Raw genomic sequence first — 24974 nt, 5'->3', positions numbered from 1 at the left:
TCTGAGCTGCATCATAGTCTAATCTTTCTGATATATTCAGATCCACCACCTACTGGTACTAAACATAGGTTACCGTTGTCATTGAGAAGAAGTAAAAGATAAACTATATAATACACTGATGAGTGACGTACAGAATAAGGAATCAAAGAAGATCAAGATGTAGAATTTAAGGTAAACATTAAACAATTTGCTGGGGAAGCAGACAACTTTACAGGAATTGGGGTTGGCCAGATTGTACTCAGCCAACCCACCTCGGTTCACCTAAATTCCGGATGAATACCAGTGTTATAGATACAAGAATGGTACCGAGAACTAAGATGATTTTAATGGCTGAAAGTAATCGTTAATGTGACTAACTTAGGTTTGAGAGATGAATAGAACATTCTTAACCTCACAGCACCTATAACTGATGAAGGGTGGGCTAGTACCAGCAAAGGACGCATACGACAGAAATTACCACAAAGGGTGGTTAGGAATTTCGCCCTGGGGTTATTGGTCTAACCAGTTCGAGTTAGTCATCAGAGGCCAGTTGTAGGAGGCTAAAGAAGGTACAGGAGGAGTTTTGATCAGGATGGGATTAGCTTTGTCTAGATGGATGCTATTGGCATCCTCAGGGAGGTTCCAGATGAATACAAAGTTATGAATCAAATATGTGAAGGCTTTAACAACACATTATGTTGGTAGTTGACAATAAATAATAATGTGGATTGAATTGATGACATCTTTTAATTAACAGAGATTAATGAATGAAACAGGGGATGCAGTAAAGAGGTTCTCTGACCAATTATCCGCCACCTCCCTCATGACCTGGTAAAATAGACTGACTCTAGATAGGTTACGGGCAAAGAGGATGGTGTAGGTAGAAGGATTAGGTTCATTGCTGTACGTACATTTTTGATAACACAGATCATGTTTGGGAAATGGAAAAGTGTTGCAAGAACTGTATTATGGGCTGCTTTCACCTGTATGAGTGTGTTTGGGTTGTGTGGTTGTTGTTTGGTCCCGTGTGTAAGAGTTTTAATCACCAGAACTCTAGAGAGATGGATAACGGAGCAGATGGTGAGCTACGGACCGAGTCAAAGTTCAGATCAATGAGACGACAAGTACCTACCGCCGAGCAAGCCTGTTTCCCTTTTTCTTTGTCACGTCTTGCAGACGTGAAGAGGGGGATTTGTAATAAAGATAATCTAACGTTTTACCTAATGATATATAAGGAGGGCATTTGCACAACATGTTTCACAACAGCACACAACAAAACTCCAGAGACATATTGAGCAACCAACTGATACCAATCACGACCACACCCAGAGACTGATGGCGGACTAAGCACTCACACAAAAATGTCAAGACATGAAAGCACCCTAGCCACACGAACTGACCACTGGTGTAAAGAACAACATTCCATGAATATCGCAAGCACCCAGACACGAATTACCAGAAATACACACACACACACACACACACACACACACTTAGGGGTGTTGGACTCCGAGGACAAAGGACACTGCCAAGGGCCAATGGGAAGTCGACACCACCTGGAGAGTGGACCGTCCCTCCACTCATCGACCAGTCAGGAGAGCGGACCTACTAGACTCAACGTCAACACACTGTTATTTCATTGTATAAATTGGATGTACATTATGTTTCAGGGCTCTCTTCTGCTAGTTCCCTATGAGCTAAACGAAGGAGTCCGTGCACGCTTTGCCAAATATCTTTGTCTCATAATAAACTGCCTTACTATAAACTGAATCCACCCGGTCCAACGTCTTGACTTGGTCTCCTTCTCAAATAACTAATCATCAACAGTAGCAACACATACAAACCTAGCTAACTAGCTGCCGAATAGGCATCAACTCACCACGTAGCTTATTCTTAATGTTTGTCCATAGGCAACCAGAGTGAGGACAGACATTTTTCGGAATAAACGTGATGAGTGAAAAACGCTATGAAATAGACCACTCCCTACCCGGTATCTTATTCTGCTGCTATACAACTTTGTATGCGTTGTTTTTTGGAAACCTTGTTATTTCCGAAGTTTTTGGAATAGATTCCTGTTGGAACGTTCCACAAATTATACCCACTCAGGTTGAAGTCATAAACGGCGCAATGCTTGAAGCACAGCGAAGGGCTGTTTGAATGAATGCTTACGAGCCTGCTGCTGCCTACCACCGCTCAGTCAGACTGTATCAAATTATAGACTTAATTATAATAAACACACAGAAATACGAGCCTTAGGTCATTAATATGGTCAAATCCGGAAAATATCATCTCGAAAACAAACGTTTTTTTTCTTTCAGTGACATACGGAACCGTTCCGTATTTTATCTAACGGGTGGCTAAGTCTAAATATTCCCGTTAGGCATTAATGTTTATGGTTAGGTACATTGGTGCAACGACAGTACTTTTTTCGCAAATGCGCTTGTTAAATCAACACCCGTTTGTCGAAGTAGGCTGTGATTCAATGAAAATTAATATGCACCGCATCGATTATATGCAACACAGGACACGTTAGATACATTTACATTTTACATTTAAGTCATTTAGCAGACGCTCTTATCCAGAGCGACTTACAAATTGGTGCATTCACCTTATAATATCCAGTGGAACAACCACTTTACAATAGTGCATCTAAATATTTTAAGGGGGGGGTTAGAAGGATTACTTTATCCTATCCCAGGTATTCCTTGAAGAGGTGGGGTTTCAGGTGTCTCCGGAAGGTGGTGATTGACTCCGCTGTCCTGGCGTCGTGAGGGAGCTTGTTCCACCATTGGGGTGCCAGAGCAGCGAACAGTTTTGACTGGGCTGAGCGGGAACTGTGCTTCCTCAGAGGTAGGGAGGCGAGCAGGCCAGAGGTGGATGAACGGAGTGCCCTTGTGTGGGTGTAGGGCCTGATCAGAGCCTGAAGGTACGGAGGTGCCGTTCCCCTCACAGCTCCGTAGGCAAGCACCATGGTCTTGTAGCGGATGCGAGCTTCGACTGGAAGCCAGTGGAGAGAGCGGAGGAGCGGGGTGACGTGAGAGAACTTGGGAAGGTTGAACACCAGACGGGCTGCGGCGTTCTGGATGAGTTGTAGGGGTTTAATGGCACAGGCAGGGAGCCCAGCCAGCAGCGAGTTGCAATAATCCAGACGGGAGATGACAAGTGCCTGGATTAGGACCTGCGCCGCTTCCTGTGTGAGGCAGGGTCGTACTCTGCGAATGTTGTAGAGCATGAACCTACAGGATCGGGTCACCGCCTTGATGTTGGTGGAGAACGACAGGGTGTTGTCCAGGGTCACGCCAAGGCTCTTAGCACTCTGGGAGGAGGACACAAGGGAGTTGTCAACCGTGATGGCGAGATCATGGAACGGGCAGTCCTTCCCCGGGAGGAAGAGCAGCTCCGTCTTGCCGAGGTTCAGCTTGAGGTGGTGATCCGTCATCCACACTGATATGTCTGCCAGACATGCAGAGATGCGATTCGCCACCTGGTTGTCAGAAGGGGGAAAGGAGAAGATTAATTGTGTGTCATCTGCATAGCAATGATATGAGAGACCATGTGAGGATATGACAGAGCCAAGTGACTTGGTGTATAGCGAGAATAGGAGTGGGCCAAGAACAGAGCCCTGGGGGACACCAGTGGTGAGAGCACGTGGTGCGGAGACAGATTCTCGCCACGCCACCTGGTAGGAGCGACCTGTCAGGTAGGACGCAATCCAAGCGTGGGCGGCGCCGGAGATGCCCAGCTCGGAGAGGGTGGAGAGGAGGATCTGATGGTTCACGGTATCAAAGGCAGCAGATAGGTCTAGAAGGATGAGAGCAGAGGAGAGAGAGTTAGCTTTAGCAGTGCGGAGAGCCTCCGTGACACAGAGAAGAGCAGTCTCAGTTGAATGCCCAGTCTTGAAACCTGACTGATTAGGATCAAGAAGGTCATTCTGAGAGAGATAGCAAGAGAGCTGGCTAAGGACGGCGCGTTCAAGAGTTTTGGAGAGAAAGGAAAGAAGGGATACTGGTCTGTAGTTGTTGACATCGGAGGGATCGAGTGTAGGTTTTTTCAGAAGGGGTGCAACTCTCGCTCTCTTGAAGACGGAAGGGACATAGCCAGCGGTCAAGGATGAGTTGATGAGCGAGGTGAGGTAGGGGAGTAGGTCTCCGGAAATGGTCTGGAGAAGAGAGGAGGGGATAGGGTCAAGTGGGCAGGTTGTTGGGCGGCCGGCCGTCACAAGACGCGAGATTTCATCTGGAGAGAGAGGGGAGAAAGAGGTCAAAGCACAGGGTAGGGCAGTGTGAGCAGGACCAGCAGTGTCATTTGACTTAGCAAACGAGGATCGGATGTCGTCAACCTTCTTTTCAAAATGGTTGACGAAGTCATCCGCAGAGAGGGAGGAGGGGGGGAGGGGGAGGAGGATTCAGAAGGGAGGAGAAGGTAGCAAAGAGCTTCCTAGGGTTAGAGGCAGATGCTTGGAGTTTAGAGTGGTAGAAAGTGGCTTTAGCAGCAGAGACAGAAGAGGAAAATGTAGAGAGGAGGGTGTGAAAGGATGCCAGGTCCGCAGGGAGGCGAGTTTTCCTCCATTTCCGCTCGGCTGCCCGGAGCCCTGTTCTGTGAGCTCGCAGTGAGTCGTCGAGCCACGGAGCAGGAGGGGAGGACCGAGCCGGCCTGGAGGATAGGGGACAGAGGAAATCAAAGGATGCAGAGAGGGTGGAGAGGAGGGTTGAGGAGGCAGAATCAGGAGATAGGTTGGAGAAGGTTTGAGCAGAGGGAAGAGATGATAGGATGGAAGAGGAGAGAGTAGCGGGAGAGAGAGAGCGAAGGTTGGGACGGCGCAATACCATCCGAGTAGGGGCAGAGTGAGAAGTGTTGGATGAGAGCGAGAGGGAAAAGGATACAAGGTAGTGGTCGGAGACTTGGAGGGGAGTTGCGATGAGATTAGTGGAAGAACAGCATCTAGTAAAGATGAGGTCAAGCGTATTGCCTGCCTTGTGAGTAGGGGGGGAAGGTGAGAGGGTGAGGTCGAAAGAGGAGAGGAGTGGAAAGAAGGAGGCAGAGAGGAATGAGTCGAAGGTAGACGTGGGGAGGTTAAAGTCACCCAGAACTGTGAGAGGTGAGCCATCCTCAGGAAAGGAACTTATCAAGGCGTCAAGCTCATTGATGAACTCTCCAAGGGAACCTGGAGGGCGATAAATGATAAGGATGTTAAGCTTGAAAGGGCTGGTAACTGTGACAGCATGGAATTCAAATGAGGAGATAGACAGATGGGTCAGGGGAGAAAGAGAGAATGTCCACTTGGGAGAGATGAGGATTCCAGTGCCACCACCCCGCTGGCTCGATGCTCTAGGGGTATGCGAGAACACGTAGTCAGACGAGGAGAGAGCAGTAGGAGTAGCAGTGTTATCTGTGGTAATCCATGTTTCCGTCAGCGCCAGGAAGTCTAGGGACTGGAGGGTAGCATAGGCTGAGATGAACTCAGCCTTGTTGGCCGCAGACCGGCAGTTCCAGAGGCTGCCGGAGACCTGGAACTCCACGTGGGTCGTGCGCGCTGGGACCACCAGGTTAGAGTGGCAGCGGCCACGTGGTGTGGAGCGTTTGTATGGCCTGTGCAGAGGAGAGAGAACAGGGATAGACAGACACATAGTAGACAAGCTACAGAAGAGGCTACGCTAATGCAAATGAGATTGGAATGACAAGTGGACTACACGTCTCGAAATTTCAGGAAGTTATGCTTACGTTGCAAAAATCTTATTGACTAAAATGATACAGTACTGCTGGCTGGTGGAGTAGGCTAGCTAGCAGTGGCTGCGTTGTTGACTTTGAACGTGTAGCTGGCTAGGTAACCTCGGTGGTTTCAGTACTACACCTTGTCATGATACAAAGCAACTTTGTAGCTAGCTAGCTAACATAACACTAATCAAGACGTTCCTTGTAGTGTATTTAGTTTCAACAATGCTGCTCGTCGGTAATAGTAGGCTGGGTTAGGAAAAATGGCGTCGCGGGGGACGGAAATAGCTGGCTAGCTAACCTCGATGGCTGGCTAGCTAACAATTATCAAGCTATGACAAAGACAACTAAGTAGCTAGCTAGGTAACACTGCACTAGTCAAATCGTTCCGTTGTAAAGTATTAGTATCTACAGCGCTGCTAGTCGGTAACGGTTGGCTAGCTGGCAGTGGGTTAATGATGACTAGGTGTGTTGAGTAAGTCTGGCGCCGTGTCGCGGCTGGCTAGCTCACCTCGATAATACTCAAACTCAAACTACACAATTATCTTAGATACAGAGACAGCAAAGACAACTATGTAGCTGGCTAACTAACACTAACACCACACTAATCAAGTCGTTACGTCGTTACGTTGTAATGTAATAGTTTCTGCGGTGCTGCTAGTCGGTAGAAGTTGGCTAGCTAGCAGTGATGACTAGCTAGCTAGCAGCTAGCAGTGTTGACTACGTTAGGAGGATGAAGATAGCTAGCCACGATAATTACTCAGTTACTCTAAACTACACAATTATCTTTGATACAAAGACGGCTATGTAGCTAGCTAAGAAGAATTGCTCAGATCAAACAAATCAAGCCGTTGTAATGTAGTGAAGTGTAATATTACCTGTGGAGCGAAGCGTGGTGCGACTGCTCGCTCCAAACCGGAATAAACTAGTAATATCATCAACCATGTGTAGTTAACTAGTGATTATGTTAAGATTGATTGTTTTTTTATAAGTCTAATGCTAGCTAGCAACTTACCTTTGCTTCTTGCTGCCCCCGCGTAACAGGTAGTCAGCCTGTTAATCCTTGTGGAGTGCAATGTAAGGCAGGTGGTTAGAGCGTTGGACTGGTAACCCAAGGTTGCAAAAACGAATCCCCCCTGAACAAGGCAGATAACCCCCGTTTCTAGGCCGTCATTGTAAATAAGAATGTGTTCTTAATCTGACTTGCCTAGTTAAATAAAGGTGTAAAAAAAAAAAAAAACATTTGGCAAATCGGTGGCCAAAAATACCGATTACCGATTGTTATGAAAACTTGAAATCGGCCCTAATTAATCGGCCATTCCGATTAAATCGGTCGACCTCTAGTGAGAACACCTAGCATTAACACAGAGTACAACAGTGGTTGATATTAGTCTATTGTCTTTCTCTCTGCATTGTTGGGAAGGACCCATATGTAACTAACTTCACTGTTAGTTTACACTTGTTGTTCACCAATTATGTGACAAATAAAATGTGATCCGAGTTTTGATAGTAACTCTGAACACAAGTCCTTCACATTAACCAGTTAAAACAGCCTTTATCCTATTCATTAACCAGCTAAACAGCCTTTATCCTATTCATTAAGCAGCTAAAAAGCCTTTATCCTATTCATTAAGCAGCTAAAAAGCCTTTATCCTATTCATTAAGCAGCTAAAAAGCCTTTATCCTATTCATTAAGCAGCTAAAAAGCCTTTATCCTACTCATTAACCAGCTAAACAGCCTTTATCCTATTCATTAAGCAGCTAAACAGCCTTTATCCTACTCATTAACCAGCTAAACAGCCTTTATCCTATTCATTAACCAGCTAAACAGCCTTCCTTTATAACAGAGCCTGCTTTCGTACGGTCCAGTATCATCCCAATAAGAACAGCTAGCAGTAATTAACTTAAGGTTAACCAGCCCTGTTACCGTGTTAGTGATGATAACACATTCACATTTAACCAGCCCTGTTACCCTGTTAGCGTGTTAGTGACGATAACACATTCACATTTAACCAGCCCTGTTACCGTGTTAGTGACGATAACACATTCACATTTAACCAGCCCTGTTACCGTGTCAGTGATGATAACACATTCACATTTAACCAGCCCTGTTACCGTGTCAGTGATGATAACACATTCACATTTAACCAGCTAAAGCTAGTATTATATTTATCCTTCCTCCCTCAGGCAATGATTCAGTCAGCGCTGAATTACTAAGCCACCCCCAAGTCCGTGTGTGTGTGTGTGTGTGTGTGTGTAGACGAACAGTAAACAGAACACACCCAAAGGAAAAAGTGAACACTGTCAGAGAACAGCCTACATAATAACACCTCTGGTTCTGACACCCCCCGATGATAACGCCTCTGGCTCTGACACACCCCCACCCCCCGATGATAACACCTCTGGCTCTGACCCCCGATGATACCACCTCTGGCTCTGCCCCCCCCGATGATAACACCTCTGGCTCTGACTCCCACCCCTGATAATAACACCTCTGGCTCTGACTCCCCCGATGATAACACCTCTGGCTCTGACTCCCCCCGATGATAACACCTCTGGCTTGACTCCCCCCTGATAATAACACCTCTGGCTCTGACTCCCCCGATAATAACACCTCTGGCTCTGATCCCCCTCCCCTGATAATAACACCTCTGCGCCCCCCCCGCCGCCGATGATAACACCTCTGGCTCTGATTTCAGCACAGTGATTTTGTAATTTCCTGATTCCGTACAAGTTTGATTTCAGCACAGTGAAATGTGCTCTGAGACAGAAAGCAGAAGTCTGGACCTCTGTCTCCACGGGGCCCATTGGCTCATGTAGTTGGTGGCTTTGAGGAGGTCTGGTTTAGTAGGAGGATTATAGGTGCTGTATCTGTTTGAGATTGGTCAGGTAACTGATCCATTACTGACTTTATAGACAGTTCCTCTGCCATTGGTTTAGAACGGTGTGTGTGTGTTCCTCTGTGCGAGTGTGTGTGTGTGTGTTCCTCTGTGCGAGTGCGTGTGTGTGTGTTCCTCTGTGCGAGTGTGTGTGTGTGTTCCTCTGTGCGAGTGTGTGTGTGTGTGTTCCTCTGTGTGATGTGTGTGTGTGTGTTCCTCTGTGCGAGTGTGTGTGTGTGTTCCTCTGTGCGAGTGTGCGTGTGCGTTCCTCTGTGCGAGTGTGCGTGTGCGTGCGTGTGTGTGTGTGTGTTCGACAGACAGACAGAGACAGCCTTGCCTACAGCCTTCTCACACCAGCCGTCTCTTTACACCGCAGCCTCCATTTTGTCATGCTGTCAGTTGGACTGTTTTTATTGCGTAATAAGCTCCCTTTACAGACTCTCTGGGTTGAGACGATAGATATACAATACCTCAGGGGCCCTGGGACACACACCAGACCACCCACACACCACTTCCTGGAGGGCCAGCCAGTCACAGTCTGAGAGACAAGTCTCAGCCAGTCAGAGCCGGGGAGAGGGGCGGACTAGGCCTTTTACTATGCTACAAGTCAGTCACCAGTCAGAGACGGGCCTGCTGGTACGACATCAGCCAGTCAGAGACGGGCCTGCTGGTACGACATCAGCCAGTCAGAGACGGGCCTGCTGGTACGACATCAGCCAGTCAGAGACGGGCCTGCTGGTACGACATCAGCCAGTCAGAGACGGGCCTGCTGGTACGACATCAGCCAGTCAGAGACGGGCCTGCTAGTACGACATCAGCCAGTCAGAGACGGGCCTGCTAGTACGACTGTACTCCTGTCAAGTTTCCATGTCAGTATGGAAACAGCTAGGGGCTATAACTAAAAACACAGCCTCAACAGGTGGTGTAAACCAGAAGTACAACTGTACTCCTGTCAGTCTAAGTGTCTACATGGAGTGTAAGTACGACATCATTAACCAGTAAACAGCCGGAGGCCAAGGCCTGTTAGTATGACTGTACTCCTGTCAGTCTCCATACAGCCCATCAAGGTGACGCAAACCTACTGAAAACAGCTCTGTCTGGGAATCAACACCTGTGTCATTCAGAGACCCGCCATTTATGACACAGATCAGATACCCGAGTCACTATACCGTCTGATAATACCCGAGTCACTATACCGTCTGATAATACCCGAGTCACTATACCGTCTGATAATACCCGAGTCACTATACCGTCTGATAATACCCGAGTCACTATACCGTCTGATAATACCAGAGTCACTATACCGTCTGATAATACCCGAGTCACTATACCGTCTGATAATACCCAAGTCACTATACCGTCGGATAATACCCGAGTCACTATACCGTCTGATAATACCCGAGTCACTATACCGTCTGATAATACCCGAGTTACTATACCGTCTGATAATACCTGCAGTATAACATAGCAGAGAACAGGTGTCCAACTCGTTCCACTGAGGGCAGTGTCTGCAGGTTTTGTACTTGATTGATGAATTAAAGTCACTGATAGTAAGGAACTCCCAACTAGGCACCACACCAACTGAGAAAAATGGATCAATTTAGTGATTGGCCTAAATTCAACCCACCTGTTCTTCCAGGTCGGTTAAATCAAAAACATGAAGTGCCTGCAGTACGCCGGGACAAGGGTTGCCTACCATGCATTATACTATCTCCATAGTTCACTTATGTCATTCCAGTTCAGTCCTACGCCAGAGCTGAATGACTGGAGACAGCATACTGATTCAGCTAAGCCAGGGTTTCCCCCAAACTCTGTCCTTGGGACCCCAAGCGATCCACGTTTTGGTTTTTGCCCTAGCACTACACAGCTGATTAAATTAATCAACTAATTATAAACCAAATCAGCTGTGTAGTGTTAAACCAAAAAACCACACCGTGGGTTCCCGAGGACAGAGTTTGGGAAATGCTGAGGTAAGCAGAGAACACCTGTAGCCCAACATAACCAAGTCAATGTATTATGGTTCAGTGGAATATAGTCCAGGGCTGAAGGACTGGGACAAACCATTACCAACCCAACAAGGGCTGAATGACTGGGACAAACCATTACCAACCCAACCAGGGCTGAATAACTGGGACAAACCATTACCAACCCAACCAGGGCTGAATGACTGGGACAGACCATTACCAACCCAACCAGGGCTGAATGACTGGGACAGACCATTACCAACCCAACAAGGGCTGAATGACTGGGACAAACCATTACCAACCCAACCTGGGCTTAATGACTGGGAGAGACAATTATACCATTACCAACCCAACCAGGGCTGAATGAGTGGGACAAACCATTATACCATTACCAACCCAACCAGGGCTGAATGACTGGGACAGACCATTACCAACCCAACCAGGGCTGAATGACTGGGACAAACCATTACCAACCCAAACTGGGCTGAATTACTGGGACAAACCATTACCAACCCAACCAGGGCTGAAGGACTGGGACAGACCATTACCAACCCAACCTGGGCTGAATTACTGGGACAAACCATTACCAACCCAACCAGGGCTGAAGGACTGGGACAGACCATTACCAACCCAACCAGGGCTGAATTACTGGGACAAACCATTACCAACCCAACCAGGGCTGAATTACTGGGACAAACCATTACCAACCCAACCAGGACTGAATTACTGGGACAGACCATTTCCAACCATTATTCATCCACACACCAACCTCTAAGCAGTTATAATGTTTCCATTCTAATGTACAGGCTGTAATAGCAACAGACACAGAGGTCAAACGTGTTCGTTTAGAGTGAGCTGTAACCAAATTATGATAATCGCATTCAAAACACATCCACTAGACTGAGCGATTTGGGAATAAGAATGGATTTTAAACTACATGACCAAAAGTATGTGGGTGTCGTGGAAAATCTCATTCCAAAATCATGGGCATTAATATGGAGTTGGTCCCCTCTTTGCTGCTATAAACAGATTTAAAGCAACGATATTCGAGTGGCTGTTTTTAAAAATACTGCAGCTGCAATTAAATTATAAATCTTAACAAATAATAAAATAAGGTAGATGGAGATGTGTAAATTAGACATGCATTCAGTCTTACTGTAGGCTACGCTGCAGCAAACGTAGACCTGTGTTTCGTGTGCCATGAAAAACATCTATTTGTGACTGCTTGACAACAAGATGAATCTTGGTTGGCCAACAGCCTATCGACCAGACAATAGTCTAAATGGGATCAGGCCTACGCTCAGATAAAGGCTCCGTTTGGTGTCGTCTGTCGGGAAGAGACAATCCTGTCACAGATCCAGATGAAACAGATGGTACTGAGTGAGGGCAGGCGAGAGGGCAAGCGAGAGAGAGAGGGATGGCGAGCGGGCAGGCGAGCGAGCGAGAGAATAGGTAAAAGAGATAGGAAGAGCCACAAGTGCATGTACTGACAGGCTGGTTTAACTGTTCCCTCCACAGGATAACACATAGACCTTTGTGTGTGTGTGTGTGTGTGTGTGTGTGCGTACGTACATACATACATACATACATACATACATACATACATACATACATACATACATACATACATACATACATACTAACAGGTAGACTGACCGATAGACAAAGTCATGTTGCACTTGTAAGGGCTGGAAACCCTGTGCTGGCCGTCACTCAGTTCATTAACGACTGGCTATTGAACAAAATCGGGGAGAAACCATTTTAGCTACGGACAATTTTTCTAGCTAAGATACTGTATTAGGGTCACTGTAACAAGCTGTTCATAGACTGAACAAGACATGTCCTTGTGAGGGCAGAGAGAAGTGGAGCAACTCAGAGATTTCTGATATCATACACATTGTGTACATCCCAAACGGCACCCTAATCCCTACACAGTATAGTTGGAATGTAATAGTGGGTATTTTGAATACAGTGTTGTTTGACATGACAACCAATGAATAAAGCCAGGAGGCTCAGAATTAGAACAGTAATAGGATCACTATGGAGGTGTTATTGTGACAGGGTAGGAACCAAAGTGTTGGTCAGTGTTTCCCCCAGGGGAGTGGGACCCAATAATCTTTGGCTACATTAAACGTTTAACTCTGACTTCATGCTTCACCTATTCCATTCCGATTTAGAAGATACTTTTGCACAAAAATGCTGATTTAGGCCTACATCAGCACTGGTATCAGTATTAGCTAGCTACGTTCGCTCTGACTCAGTACATTTATTAGCTATAGCCAGCTAACTAGCGATTAGCATTAGCGGCTAACAACTTATTTTAGCAACTTGCTAAGACAAATTCGCTTTTTGCAAACAGTAAAATACACAAACTATGTGTAATTCTAGAACACTAGTGGATTTACATTAAGAAGTAAAGTGGAAAGGTGCATTGTTGTCATCAATCATCATATTGTTGCAGCTGCTGCATTGACCATGCAGACTGAAGCGATGATCCCCCTAGCAACAACAACTGGTGGCGAGGCTTAGTGAGAGGGAGACAGCCGAACTCAAGTAGCAAACTAGAAAAACAAAATCCTGTTATATAGAAGGTACACTAAAAACACAAGTCTTCTTGGGTATGACGCTACAAGCTTGTGACACCTGTATTTGAGGAGTTTCTCCCATTGTTCTCTGCAGATCCTGTCCGGTTGGATGGGGAGCGTCGCTGCACAGCTATTTTCAGGTCTCTCCAGAGACATTCGATGGGGTTCAAGTCCGGGCTCTGGATGGGCCATTCAGAGACTTGTTCCAAAGTCACTCCTGCGTTGTCTTGGCTGTGTGTTTAGGGTCATTGTCCTGTTGGAAGGTGAACCTTCGCCCCAGTCTGAGGTCCTGAGCGCTCTAGAGCATGTTGTGTTCAATAAGGATCTCTGTACATTGCTCTGTTCATCTTTGCATCGATCTTGACTAGTCTCCCGGTGATGCTGTCACCACTAGGGCTGTGGCGGTCACAACATTTCATTAGCCGGTGTCAAGCAAATAACTGTCGGCCTCACGGTAATTGACCGTTCGTTAACAAACACATTTAGCATCTCCTGGCTTCCACACACAGCCTACAAACCACTGATGCAGACCTTTGGAACATCTACATTTTGAAAAGTCTAATAAATCCATGTAATATATCCTACACCTTCACAATAAATCCATTATTTATTTTAGACAGGTCTAAAGAAACATATTTCAGAAGAACAGAATAGCATACTGTTATTATTATACACTGCTCAAAAAAATAAAGGGAACACTTAAACAACACATCCTAGATCTGAATGAATGAAATAATCTTATTAAATACATGTGCTCGCCAGAGGTAGCCTGACTGCCATTAGGTACCGAGATGAGATCCTCAGACCCCTTGTGAGACCATATGCTGGTGCGGTTGGCCCTGGGTTCCTCCTAATGCAAGACAATGCTAGACCTCATGTGGCTGGAGTGTGTCAGCAGTTCCTGCAAGAGGAAGGCATTGATGCTATGGACTGGCCCGCCCGTTCCCCAGACCTGAATCCAATTGAGCACATCTGGGACATCATGTCTCGCTCCATCCACCAACGCCACGTTGCACCACAGATTGTCCAGGAGTTGGCGGATGCTTTAGTCCAGGTCTGGGAGGAGATCCCTCAGGAGACCATCCGCCACCTCATCAGGAGCATGCCCAGGCGTTGTAGGGAGGTCATACAGGCACGTGGAGGCCACACACACTACTGAGCCTCATTTTGACTTGTTTTAAGGACATTACATCAAAGTTGGATCAGCCTGTAGTGTGGTTTTCCACTTTAATTTTGAGTGTGACTCCAAATCCAGACCTCCATGGGTTGATAAATTGGATTTCCATTGATTATTTTTGTGTGATTTTTTTTGTCAGCACATTCAACTATGTAAAGAAAAAAGTATTTAATAAGATTATTACATTCATTCAGATCTAGGATGTGTTATTTTAGTGTTCCCTTTATTTTTTGAGCAGTGTCTATATACACACACATATATACAGTGGGGGGAAAAAAGTATTTGATCCCCTGCTGATTTTGTACGTTTGCCCACTTACAAAGAAATGATCAGTCTATAATTTTAATGGTAGGTTTATTTGAACAGTGAGAGACAGAACAAAAAATCCCGAAAAATGCATGTCAAAAATTATTTGCATTTTAATTAGGGAAATAAATATTTGACCCCTCTGCAAAACATGACTTAGTACTTGGTGGCAAAACCCTTGTTGGCAATCAGAGGTCAGATGTTTCTTGTAGTTGGCCACCAGGTTTAAACACATCTCAGGAGGGATTTTGTCCCACTCCTCTTTGCAGATCTTCTCCAAGTCATTAAGGTTTCGAGGCTGACGTTTGGCAACTCGAACCTTCAGCTCCCTCCACAGATTTTCTATGGGATTAAGGTCTGGAGACTGGCTAGGCCACTCCAGGACCTTAATGTGCTTCTTCTTGAGGCACGCCTTTGTTGCCTTGGCCGTGTGTTTTGGGTCATTGTCATGCTGGAATACCCATCCACGACCCATTTTCAATGCCCTGGCTGAGGGAAGGATGTTCAACAAGATTTGACGGTACATGGCCCTGTCCATCGTCCCTTTGATGCGGTGAAGTTGTCCTGTCCCCTTAGCAGAAAAACACCCCCAAACCATAATGTTTCCACCTCCATGTTTGACGGTGGGGATGGTGTTCTTGGGGTCATAGGCAGCATTCCTCCTCCAAACACGGCGAGTTGAGTTGACGCTAAAGAGCTCCATTTTGGTCTCATCTGACCACAACACTTTCACCCAGTTGTCCTCTGAATCATTCAGATGTTCATTGGCAAACTTCAGACGGGCATGTATATGTATTCTTGAGCAGGGGGACCTTGCGGGCGCTGCAGGATTTCAGTCCTTCATGGCGTAGTGTGTTACCAATTGTTTTCTTTGTGACAATGGACCCAGCTGCCTTGAGATCATTGACAAGATCCTCCCGTGTAGTTCTGGGCTGATTCCTCACCGTTCTCATGATCATTGCAACCCCACGAGGTGAGATCTTGCACGGAGCCCCAGGCCGAGGGATATTGACAGTTCTTTTGTGTTTCTTCCATTTGCGAATAATCGCACCAACTGTTGTCACCTTCTCACCAAGCTGCTTGGCTATGGTCTTGTAGCCCATTCCAGCCTTGTGTAGGTCTACAATCTTGTCCCTGACATCCTTGGAGAGCTCTTTGGTCTTGGCCATGGTGGAGAGTTTGGAATCTGATTGATTGCTTCTGTGGACAGGTGTCTTTTTATACAGGTAACAAACTGAGATTAGGAGCACCCCCTTTAAGAGTGTGCTCCTAACCTCAGCTTGTTACCTGTACAAAAGACACCTGGGAGCCAGAAATCTTTCTGATTGAGAGGGGGTCAAATATTTATTTCCCTCATTAAAATGCAAATCAATTTATAACATTTTTGACATGCGTTTTTCTGGATTTTTTTGTTGTTGTTCAAATAAACCTACCATTAAAATTATAGACTGATCCTTTCTTTATCAGTGGGCAAACGTACAAAATCAGCAGGGGATCAAATACTTTTTTCCCCCACTGTACACACACACACGTCAAAGGTTTGGAAACACCTACTCATTATGGGTTTTTATTTATTTTTATTTTCTACATTGTAGAATAATAGTGAAGACATCAAAACTATGAAATAACACAGACAGACAGTATATTCATGTTCTATATAGGAGAGGGTTATATACACAGTATATTCATGTTCTATATAGGAGAGGGTTATATACACAGTATATTCATGTTCTATATAGGAGAGTGTTATATACACAGTATTGTTATGACGTTGGCCTGTGGGTAAGGTTTATGACCCCCCCCCCCCATAAATACCTTTTACCACTTCCCCTCTCTGAATCTACTGAAGGACTTGAATAGCCTGTGTTAAATATAGAGAGTCTGGGAACATCAAACAAATGGGGAAAGGTACCACATATTTTGTTAATAAAACCAGTTGGAAATATGCTTGGGAACGTAATGAGTATGAATGTCAGTTCGGTTGTCATCTGAGACATTATGACTGATGACAGGACGACATAAACTGTATCTGAGAAAGTATCCGCCCTCTATTTATCAGAGTCACATGGAATTGTTATGCAATTGAAATGTTTGATATTGAAAATGTTTGTTAGAAGATGAAATGTAATTTTAGCTTCCGAATGAGAGATTTGGGTTTTCATAAGGAAAGTGCCCTGCTCGATCAGTGGCCCAACCCTGTGAAGAGACAGGGGTTATAAACGATGAAACACCTCCCTCCCCCTCTCCACTATATAATCCTTTGACGAAAAGATAACCAGGTTGTTCCAGTACGGGAGGTCTGCAGCCTCTACGTTAGAAGGACACACATGTCAAGGACAGAACTAAGCCAACCTCGGCGTGAGCTCTGGTATGAACTGGTATGAACTTTGAGCTTATTCACTACAGAAGTGCTACTTCCTAGCCGTTGAGTTAGCAGCGGCCGCTGTAACGTGGGCTAGGAAAGGACGGACGACGGATCCAGTCTAACAGACGGATGAAGATACCACCATGTATCCAAATGACCACCATTGACATTCTTCCGGCCAGGAAGATCTGTTGGCCAACCCGGCCAGCATCTACGACCAATCTACCGAAGCGCAGCTCAGAGTAAATATTTATTGCATTTTCCTTTTCCAAATGGGCGGTAATTTAGAATGCATAAGATAATGTATTTACGATAGCATAGCTGCTGTTTCTCTGTTCCTAAATCTTCCCGCTCTTTCATTCAAGCCCAACCCCCTTTCCTTTGTGTAACCAGCTTTCATACAGGTTCCGTTCACCAGGGACGTTTTCTGTATGACATCATTGTATTCTGTGTATTTGTAATTCTGTGTGATTAGTTAGGTATTTAGTAAATAAATAATTAAACCCAATTTTGTATTGCTGATTCAACTTGTTAGCCAGGGTTCGTGAAGATAACCAAAAATTTACAACTTTCATTATGAGACTGAAAATAAAACAAGGGTTAATATTGACTGCTATCGATGTAAAATATTACAAAGTATTTTAAGAGTTTATTGGAAGATAACGGCTCTATAAACGTTCTTCCGTGGTGCCCCGACTTTCTAGTTGATTACATTTACATGATTAGCTTAATCAGCGAGTAAATTGGTCGCACTGTAGAGCCCTGAGAGAGAAAGCTGCTTAGACTCAAAACTCTATTAAAAAATAGTTTACAAAAGTGATGAAGTGCAAAAGGTGCCCAAAAGTATAAAAGTTATTTTTTTTTAAAAGCCATTTAAAAATGCCCTAGAACCCTTGCATAGAACTAGAAGCAAGGCCAGTTTCTCTGAGGAGAGTCGGTACAGATGGGAACTAGAAGCAAGGCCAGTTGGTACGGATGGGAACTAGAAACAAGGCCAGATTCTCTGAGGAGAGTGGGTAGGGCTTGGCAGCAGACCACCACCACAGCAGGGCCTCTACAGAGAGTCCCATCTTCCCCAGTAGGTCCTCCTACAGTTAAGTTAGGTCCTCCTACAGTTAAGTTAGGTCCTCCTACAGTTAAGTTAGTTCCTCCTACAGTTAAGTTAGGTCCTCCTACTGTTAGGTCCTCCTACTGTTAGGCCCTCCTACTGTTAGGCCCTCCTACTGTTAGGCCCTCCTACTGTTAGGTCCTCCTACTGTTAGGTCCTCCTACAAACAGCGTGCCATATGGAATGCAACCCATTTCCTTAATAGACCACTACTTTGACCAGCGCCCTGTGTAGAGAATAGGGTAGTATTTAGGACAGACAGTGTTTCCCAAACCAGCCCTCCTTTGGAACACCCAGCAATTTCACACACAGCATCTATAAACAACAATTAACGCATGCTGATTAACTGAATCAGAGGTGATAAGACTAGTGTTGGAATGAGTCAAAGATGTATCGCCCTAGAAGTTCTACACTGATCTATTTAACACATTCTCAGTTGACATGTCACCCAGTTAGGGCCCCTTTAACCAAACCAGGATCCAGTTAGGGCCCCTTTAACCAAACCAGGATCCAGTTAGGGCCCCTTCACACTACTTTGACCACACAAACTAGGTCCAGGAGAGATACTTGTGTAGTGTAAAGAGACTGATCTAGATTAAAATGTCTCTTTAAGAGGTGTCTACCACACTACTTCCTGAGGTAGGCATCTACACCACATACCCACTCTGGGTGGTACAGTGTAAAGACAACAGCTCTCCCACACCACAAGTTCCTGCAAGAATTGCCTTAACACCAGTAGACAGCATTTTTGCTCCGTTAGTCAAAATGAAAATTAAAGGCGTATAAAATATCCACACATTTGTGAATCATTCGGTTTCCGTGTTTCCTGTTTCCGTGTTTCCGGTCACAACTTGCAGACTTGTTTACGCTGCTGTGCGTTTTTGTTGCCGATCTTACTTTCATACCTGACGGTTTTTTACTTTTTCATTACCGTATATTTTTACTTTTTCCCTCACTCAACTTTTTTCATTCAACTTTTTCACCCCGGAGGTTTTATCTGGACATGGTTCGTCAGGACTTCAAACAGCCGAAGCTAAGTAACATTAATTAACATGATGCCTTCTAATTGCAGTCGTTGTACTTATAATATACAGGAGAACGATCGCCTTACGGCAAGGATAGCTGTGCTGCAAGCCCAGCTTCAGACGCGATCGTTAGGCATGGGTAATTTCAGTGTAGGAAAGGATGAAACAGCGTCAGTGCCACCAGTAAGTACAGATAGTAACGTTAGTATAAACCCCCTCGCACGGTCCCCGCAGCCGGACATCTTTCTCATGGCTTCTGGAGGGAAACGCTGTAGGAATGCTCAACCGGTGTCGCTTATTCAGCCGACAGAAACTTTCAACCGGTTCTCCCCATTAAGCGAGTCGGAGGCCGAGACTTCTCTGGTCTCTACTCCTCCCGTTGTGGGGTCTGAGACACCGACGGCTCCCACCATTAGCTCTGACAAATTGAAAACCCTAGTCATTGGCGACTCCATTACCCGCAGTATTAGACTTAAAACTAATCATCCAGCGATCATACACTGTTTACCAGGGGGCAGGGCTACCGACGTTAAGGCTAATCTAAAGACGGTGCTGGCTAAAGCTAAAACTGGCGAGTGTAGAGAGTATAGAGATATTGTTATCCACGTCGGCACCAACGATGTTAGGATGAAACAGTCAGAGGTCACCAAGCGCAACATAGCTTCAGCGTGTAAATCAGCTAGAAAGATGTGTCGGCATCGATTAACCTGTTAGGGCTAGGGGGCAGCATTGACACGGCTGGATAAAAAACATACCCGATTTAATCTGGTTACCACTCCTACTCAGTAACTAGAATATGCATATACTTATTACATATGGATAGAAAACACCCTAAATTTTCTAAAACTGTTTGAATGGTGTCTGTGAGTATAACAGAACTCAAATGGCAGGTCAAAACCTGAGAGATTCCTTTACAGGAAGTGGCCTGTCTGACCATTTCTGGAACTTCTTTGCCATCTCTATCATTTACTAAGGATCTCTGCTCTAACGTGACACTTCCCACGTCGTCCATAGGCGCTCAGAGCCCGGGAAAAAGAGAATGTCGTCATTCCAGCCCCAGGCTGAAACACATTATCGCCTTTCTCAAGTGGCCCATCAAGAGACACTAGCTTATGCGCGTGACCCCGACCGCCCCGCCTTTGGGATTTTTTCCTCTGTTTGCCGAAAAGGAGATTCCCTGTCGGAATATTATCGCTTTTCTACGAGAAAAATGACGTAAAAATTGATTTTAAACAGCGGTTGACATGCTTCGACGTACGGCAATGGAATACTTTGAATTTTATTGTCAGGAATTGCGCCAAGCGCGACACTTCTTTACTATTTCGGATAGTGTCTGGACGCATACGAACAAAACGCCGCTATTCGGATATAACGATGGATTATTTTGGACCAAACCAACATTTGTTATTGAAGTAGACGTCCTGGGTGTGCATTCTGACGAAGACAACAAAAGGTAATGACATTTTTATAATAGTAAATATGATTATGGTGAGTGCTAAACTTGCCGGGTGTCTAAATAGCAAGCCCGTGATGCCTGGGCTATGTACTTAGAATATTGCAAAATGTGCTTTCACCAAAAGCTATTTTAAAATCGGACATATCGAGTGCATAGAGGAGGTCTGTATCTATAATTCTTAAAATAATTGTTATGCTTTTTGTGAACGTTTATCGTGAGTAATTTAGTAAAATGTTAGCGAATTCCCCGTAAGTTTGCGGGGGTATGCTAGTTCTGAACGTCACATGCTAATGTAAAAAGCTGGTTTTTGATATAAATATGAACTTGATTGAACAAAACATGCATGTATTGTATAACATAATGTCCTAGGGTTGTCATCTGATGAAGATCATCAAAGGTGAGTGCTGCATTTAGCTGTCTTCTGGGTTTTGGTGACATTATATGCTGGCTTGAAAAATGGGTGTCTGATTATTTCTGGCTTGGTACTCTGCTGACATAATCTAATGTTTTGCTTTCGTTGTAAAGCCTTTTTGAAATCGGACAGTGTGGTTAGATTAACGAGAGTCTTATCTTTAAATGGCTGTAAAATAGTCATATGTTTGAGAAATTGAAGTAATAGGATTTTGAAGATTTTGAAAATCGCGCCACAGGCTGGCAGTGGATGTTACGTAGGTGGGACGAATTCGTCCCGCCGGTCCCATAGAGGTTAATTGTCTCTGGCCCCCTCCCAGTTAGGGGAAGTGATGAGCTCTACAGCAGAGCCTCACAACTCAATCGCTGGTTGAAAACTGTTTTCTGCCCCTCCCAAAAGATAGAATTTGTAGATAATTGGCCCTCTTTCTGGGACTCACCCACAAACAGGACCAAGCCCGGCCTGTTGAGGAGTGACGGACTCCATCCTAGCTGGAGGGGTGCTCTCATCTTATCTACGAACATAGACAGGGCTCTAACTCCTCTAGCTCCACAATGAAATAGGGTGCAGGCCAGGCAGCAGGCTGTTAGCCAGCCTGCCAGCTTAGTGGAGTCTGCCACTAGCACAGTCAGCGTAGTCAGCTCAGCTTTCCCCATTGAGACCGTGTCTGTGCCTCGATCTAGGTTGGGCAAAATTAAAAATGGCGGTGTTCGCTTTAGCAATCTCACTAGTATAAAGACCTCCTCCATTCCTGCCATTATTGAAAGAGATTGTGATACCTCACATCTCAAAATTGGGTTACTTAATGTTAGATCCCTCACTTCCAAGGCAGTTATAGTCAATGAACTAATCACTGATAATAATCTTGATGTGATTGGCCTGACTGAAACATGGCTTAAGCCTGATGAATTTACTGTGTTAAATGAGGCCTCACCCCCTGGTTACATTAGTGACCATACCCCCGTGCATCCGGCAAAGGCGGAGGTGTTGCTAACATTTACGATAGCAAATTTCAATTTACAAAAAAAAAACAACAATGACGTTTTCGTCTTTTGAGGTTCTAGTCATGAAATCTATGCAGCCTACTCACTCACTTTTTATAGCTACTGTTTATAGGCCTCCTGGGCCATATGCAGTGTTCCTCACTGAGTTCCCTGAATTCCTATCGGATCTTGTAGTCATAGCAGATAATATTCTAATTTTTGGTGACTTTAACATTCACATGGAAAAGTCCACAGACCCACTCCAAAAGGCTTTCGGAGCCATCATCGACTCAGTGGGTTTTGTCCAACATGTCTCTGGACCTACTCACTGCCACAGTCATACTCTGGACCTAGTTTTGTCCCATGGAATAAATGTTGTGGATCTAAATGTTTTTCCTCATAATCCTGGACTATCGGACCACCATTTTATTACGTTTGCAATTGCAACAAATAATCTGCTCAGACCCCAACCAAGGAGCATTAAAAGTCGTGCTATAAATTCTCAGACAACCCAAAGATTCCTTGATGCCCTTCCAGACTGCCTCTGCCTACCCAAGGACGTCAGAGGACAAAAATCAGTTAACCACCTAACCGAGGAACTCAATTTAACCTTGCGCAATACCCTAGATGCAGTTGCACCCCTAAAAACTAAAAACATCTGTCATAAGAAACTAGCTCCCTGGTATACAGAAAATACACGAGCTCTGAAGCAAGCTTCCAGAAAATTGGAACGGAAATGGCGCCACACCAAACTGGAAGTCTTCCGACTAGCTTGGAAAGACAGTACCGTGCAGTATCGAAGAGCCCTTACTGCTGCTCGATCATCCTATTTTTCCAACTTAATTGAGGAAAATAAGAACAATCCGAAATTTCTTTTTGATACTGTCGCAAAGCTAACTAAAAAGCAGCCTTCGCAAATGGAGGATGGCTTTCACTTCAGCAGTAATAAATTTATGAACTTCTTTGAGGAAAAGATCATGATCATTAGAAAGCAAATTACAGACTCCTCTTTAAATCTGGGTATTCCTCCAAAGCTCCATTGTCCTGAGTCTGCACAACTCTGCCAGGACCTAGGATCAAGGGAGATAGTAAAGTGTTTTAGTACTATATCTCTTGACGCAATGATGAAAATAATCATGGCCTCCAAACCCTCAAGCTGCATACTGGACCCTATTCCAACTAAACTATTGGAAAGAGCTGCTTCCTGTGCTTGGCCCTCCTATGTTGAACATAATAAACGGCTCTCTATCCACCGGATGTGTACCAAGCTCACTAAAAGTGGCAGTAATAAAGCCTCTCTTGAAAAAGCCGAATCTTGATCCAGAAATTATAAAAACTATCGGCCTATATCGAATCTTCCATTCCTCTCAAAAATTTTAGAAAAAGCTGTTGCACAGCAACTCACTGCCTTCCTGAAGACAAACAATGTATACGAAACGCTTCAGTCTGGTTTTAGACCCCATCATAGCACTGAGACTGCACTTGTGAAGGTGGTAAATGACCTTTTAATGACGTCAGACCGAGGCTCTGCATCTGTCCTCGTGCTCCTAGATCTTAGTGCCGCTTTTGATACCATCGATCACCACATTCTTTTGGAGAGATTGGAAACCCAAATTGGTCTACATGGACAAGTTCTGGCCTGGTTTAGATCTTATCTGTCGGAAAGATATCAGTTTGTCTCTGTGAATGGTTTGTCCTCTGACAAATCAATTGTAAATTTCGGTGTTCCTCAAGGTTCCGTTTTAGGACCACTATTGTTTTCACTATATATTTTACCTCTTGGGGATGTCATTCGAAAACATAATGTTAAACTTCACTGCTATGCGGACGACACACAGCTGTACATTTCAATGAAACATGGTGAAGCCCCAAAATTGCCCTCGCTAGAAGCCTGTGTTTCAGACATAAAGAAGTGGATGGCTGCAAACTTTCTACTTTTAAACTCGGACAAAACAGAGATGCTTGTTCTAGGTCGCAAGAAACAAAGAGATCTTCTGTTGAATCTGACAATTAATCTGGATGGTTGTACAGTCGTCTCAAATAAAACTGTGAAGGACCTCGGCGTTACTCTGGACCCTGATCTCTCTTTTGAAGAACATATCAAGACTGTTTCAAGGACAGCTTTTTTCCATCTACGTAACATTGCAAAAATCAGAAATTTTCTGTCCAAAAATGACGCAGAAAAATTAATCCATGCTTTTGTTACTTCTAGGCTGGACTACTGCAATGCTCTACTTTCCGGCTACCCGGATAAAGCACTAAATAAACTTCAGTTAGTGCTAAATACGGCTGCTAGAATCCTGACTAGAACCAAAAAATGTGATCATATTACTCCAGTGCTAGCCTCCCTACACTGGCTTCCTGTTAAGGCAAGGGCTGATTTCAAGGTTTTACTGCTAACCTACAAAGCATTACATGGGCTTGCTCCTACCTATCTTTCCGATTTGGTCCTGCCGTACATACCTACACGTACGCTACGGTCACAAGACGCAGGCCTCCTAATTGTCCCTAGAATTTCTAAGCAAACGGCTGGAGGTAGGGCTTTCTCCTATAGAGCTCCATTTTTATGGAATGGTCTGCCTACCAATGTGAGAGACGCAGACTCAGTCTCAACCTTTAAGTCTTTACTGAAGACTTATCTCTTCAGTAGGTCCTATGATTAAGTATAGTCTGGCCCAGGAGTGTGAAGGTGAACGGAAAGGCTGGAGCAACGAACCGCCCTTGCTGTCTCTGCCTTGCCGGTTCCCCTCTTTCCACTGGGATTCTCTGCCTCTAAACCCTTTTACAGGGGCTGAGTCACTGGCCTACTGGTGTTCTTCCATGCCGTCCATGGGAGGGGTGCGTCACTTGAGTGGGTTGAGTCACTGACGTGGTCTTCCTGTCTGGGTTGGCGCCCCCCCTTGGGTTGTGCCATGGCGGAGATCGTTGTGGGCTATACTCGGCCTTGTCTTAGGACGGTAAGTTGGTGGTTGGAGACATCCCTCTAGTGGTGTGGGGGCTGTGCTTTGGCAAAGTGGGTGGGG

Source organism: Salmo salar, chromosome ssa09, assembly GCF_905237065.1.
Source record: "Salmo salar chromosome ssa09, Ssal_v3.1, whole genome shotgun sequence".
In the NCBI taxonomy this organism is placed as follows: Eukaryota; Metazoa; Chordata; class Actinopteri; order Salmoniformes; family Salmonidae; genus Salmo; species Salmo salar.
The sequence above is the reverse complement of the archived record's forward strand: the minus strand, read 5'-3'. Positions refer to the sequence as shown.